This window comes from Gigantopelta aegis, unplaced genomic scaffold (genome assembly GCF_016097555.1).
Source record: "Gigantopelta aegis isolate Gae_Host unplaced genomic scaffold, Gae_host_genome ctg3560_pilon_pilon:::debris, whole genome shotgun sequence".
NCBI lineage: Eukaryota > Metazoa > Mollusca > Gastropoda > Neomphalida > Peltospiridae > Gigantopelta > Gigantopelta aegis.
In genome coordinates, this window is record NW_024533401.1 from 106,926 (window position 1) to 111,308 (window position 4,383).

Here is a 4,383-nt window from a genome sequence, read left to right on the forward strand (position 1 = left end):
GTACTGCTGAATGAGCACTGTTATGTTGTTATTCTCAGCAACACACCCGGAACACTTCACGAACTGAATCCATGTAAAAGATTTATAATCATGTCTATATGTAAGGGATTTCTAACCGTTGTCTGAATCTTGTTGTGGTTTAGAATAACTCATGGTATCCTTTTAAGCACAGAAAAAGTAACTTTGTCAAAGCTTGCTGGAGATAGGCTTTTATTTGAGTGGTGTGATCATAACAATTAAAATCATGACTCAGAATGTTATTGTAGTGAAGTGTTAAAATATCTTGAACACATATAAGGTTATGAGCCCTATAGTGATGTTAATCATTGTGTTTCACTATTTTTGGGATATTAGGGTAGGTTTATATCTTACATCATATAATAGTAATGATTGTTGTTATTGCAGGTGTGATTCAGACAGCATACTCTAATGGCAGTTCAACCAAATATATCTCAGAGGTTTTGGTAAGTGAAACCTGTACTTAAACATTTTCTTTGGTTTATTTTAAAATGATTAGTCGTCAATTCCATCATTTTCATAGAAAGTTCCTGTGTCTTGTGCTAAAACTGGTGTCAAAGTATCTCAACGTATGGCATTAGAATTTGACATGGTATCTTCTTGAAGCTAATGGACATGGTACTGTCCTATATGTAAACTGCTACAGAAACTATTAGAACAGCCTCTATGAATGACAAGTATGTAGTCTATACACCATTAGCATGTCTCTTTAATATGAGACAATTGTTGTCACCAGAAGCCAGAGATGTGCTAGATTGCTTCTTAGTTTAATTGACTTGACTAATCAGATATCCTATCTTTTATACTGCTCTAATTCTAGCCCTCCCCCTCCTCTTTCTGGTGACTCTATTCAGCAGAGTTAATGAGTACAAAGCTATTTTAGCTGTAAGCAGGTTAGGTTACTACTAATAATGGAGTAAATTACTCATATAATCTAATATAGTGGAGTCTGTAATGACTGGTGTCAAATGGTATACTGGCATTACCACATACACATAAAAGTCAATTAAGTAGTACTAAATACCATGTAGAAGGTTGTACTATTATCATCATACAGGTTTAAAGATGTAGAAATATTAATACTATTGATGCTATAGACAGTGGTTAACCAGAGGTCTACAAGATGGTATCAAGGAGTTAGTATGAGAGTTCATGTGGCAAGATCAGTGTAAGGTACCCATCCTAATAGGTTTACCCAAATCAACGTATTCTGTTGTTATTTAGACCATCAAACGGAAGATGTTGTTAGATATATGCAGAAGCTGAAACACAAGTATAGAAGGTACTTTTTTACTTTAATTGTGAGAAAAAAAGTAATTACTGTAAAAAAAAAAAAAAAAAAGAAAAAAATTACAACAAAAAAAAAAAAAAAAAAGAAAAATGAAAAATAGATTAAGAGAGAAAAAAAAAAAAAAAAAAAAAATGTAACCAAAACTCTAAAGAAAAACAAAAAAAAAAGTTCTGTTTTTTTAGAGGACAAAAACAATCAGAACTGAAGATAGAAAAAAAAAGAAAGAAGTTAGTAGACTAAAAACAGAACAAGATAAAAATTGATGATAAAAAAACACATAAAAAAAGTTAGTGAAAAAAAAAAAAAAAAAATGTAACAAAATTATACTTTAAGAAAAAAATGAAAAAAAAAAAAAAACTACCTTTTCTTTACTATCGTTACTGATCACACTTGCAGTGGGTTGTAGCTCATAGGTCCTATGAGTTAGCTGTGTGGAGTAGGATAACCACTTCAACTTTCAGACTTTGTAACTTTCATATCCATTGGGATGTAGGTCTTGTTAGTGGAATATTTATTATATGTTGTATTAGAGTTTTTTTAATGTTTTTCTGTTTGGAGAGAATAACATTTGTTAAACTAATTACTTGCACACAAGATAATAGTTGATTCCAACTAACTATATGAATATACAATAACAACTAGTAAGTGTCAGTTTTTGATGTTAAAGTTTTCCTGCTTCTTTCATTGCCTAAAGAAATGGCCCAACCATTATCTTTCAATGTCCTTGTGACTCTCTCTTCCCTCCCCTCCTCTCTCTCTCTCTCTCTCTCTCTCTCATCTAACTCACTATCTCTAATTGTCTCTCCCATCAGAGCAGGTGACAAAGTCAATGAACACCGCATCTTTAAGAGTGTCAATCTTTTGTTGTGCTCACCTTTCCCTCCTGTATAATAGATTCCAGCAATGACTGTGTGCAAAATATACTTACTGTGCAAATTCAGCAATCAAATACTAACCCAGTCTCCTTCCTGGTGGTGCGTTAGACCAGCAAATCACTGTGCTACAGTTTAGCATTAGGACCCTATTAAAAAAAGAATTACAAATCTAAAAGGTCTACTGAGTACATGTATCATTTGGAATTAGAGTTTGTACTGATTTAGTACTCTTTTAATTTCACATTTACTGTATTGTTTTCTTTTAAAAATTGTGCTGCATTTTTCTTCAGCTGAGCCACCAATTTCTCCAATAAGAACAATAACTATACACTATGTCACAGAGAACAACATAGCAAACTGTCCCTTACCATCTGTAGCAGGATCTTTGAGAAAAACATCTAAACAATCTACAAAATTAGTTCCATTGAAAGGATCTCCTCCAATACCTCAAGCATTACACAACATGCATTGAAATTATTATTACATGGTAATGTTACTCACCAACACACAATGACTGTCCTACAACCAACATTAGTAGTTTTTGCCATACTGCTTCGTATGTCAGAGTACCAGACCGTGACACTATACCAACACAACCAGGTTGATGGTATATGACCTGGCATGATGCCCCTTTTACTTTGGCCTGGCTACATGGGAAAAAACAAACAATGTTACATTAATGTAAAAAACTCCTGCTTACTCGAATAACTCCTGGACAATTTGGACCAACCATTCTAGTCTTCTCCTGCCTCAAAATTGATGCTTTACTACAAGAAAGAAAAAAAAGAAGTCTGTTTATACTGTCAATATGACATTAGAAACCGATGGGGTTAACAAATGTACTTTACTTTGACCATATCTTGTTGAAGGGATACCCTTCAGTTATAACAATCTACTAACCAATTTCTGCTTCAATAGCCTCAATTATGGCATCAGCAGCAAATGGAGGAGGGACGTATATTGATTGATGCATCACAATTTGTATTGTCTTAGCCTGCCATTAATAACATAAGAAGTGTTCAGTAATATTAAAACCAATTGGACCCCTTACTTCTTGTACTGAATTAAATATGGTAAGTCAAGGTGAGTTTTTTCCACCTTTGCCTGGAGAGACTCCACCCACCATATTGGTTTCCATAGGCTATGCCTTGCTCACTGTGAATGTACCCTAATACTCGGATTGACATATTAAGCACTACTGTACAACAGAGCCTCTCTAGTGGTCTAATGGGACATTGGGAACTGTCATTGGGTTATACAGAGAAGTTCATAATGCATATTGTAGTAGGATGAACTACTTCAACACAAAAGACAGTATAATTTCAGAAAGCAATGAGAAAGCATGGAATATATCTTATGTATGTCCCATGAGGGTACTTATCAATGTGAACCATTGTACGGTTAAAGGGTTGGATTATGGTTAATCTTAATGTGTGCATTGCCTGTGCTTTCAGAGCAAACTGACAGGACTTTATATTATCTACATCACTATTTTTAATTTTTACCTGTTTTCCTGTTATCCCTGACATATGACTCTGGTATCTTTATTTAGCATCAAGTTAGATCTAGTTATTGCCTAGTTTGAAGACCACTTTGAATTCCATTGGGACACCACCTACATATGATAATTCAGTTTATATAAGTTGTATGACCAGTTTATAGTGACCTTTAAAAAGTAAGTCCTCTAATTTCCATTATGCCATGAAGCAAAACGTTGTAAAAAGCTTCTTCCAGCCGCCATTTTAGTTGGTGACTTCCGCCCATTGGCTTATGGTAATTAAAATTCTATCACAACGTTAAGCATACTAAGTTTCTCTCGGCACTTTTAACTTTCTTTTTCCTTCCAAAAAACAAGCCAGACATGGACGATACAGTTTCGGAAATGCCGTTATCTGATCCCCCAAAACTCGATTCTAGTTCAAGTTCGATCAAGTCAAAACGGTTCATTGATTCAGATCCCACTAGGTAACTTCTCCCATTAATTTATTTGCATCTAATATTTGCATTGTTATTGTGTGGCTAAAATAGATATGACTGTATTTAAAGTGTAAATGGAATTTTATTCAAGATCCATTTATTTCACAAAATTGCTCTCAATATTTTGTACATGGAAATTGTACAGCTATGGTTCTGTGACATCTGTAATCCTATCAGTTCATCAGTTACTAACAGCAAATGCTGCAGAAGCTTTTGTTTAAA

At 34.0% G+C, this 4,383-nt stretch overlaps 1 pseudogene; it reads right to left on the reverse strand.

Annotated features, from left to right (window-relative positions):
- Nucleotides 1-1,947: 1,947 nt before the first annotated feature.
- On the reverse strand, nt 1,948-4,131 carry LOC121392238 (annotated as a pseudogene).
- Nucleotides 4,132-4,383: the final 252 nt, after the last annotated feature.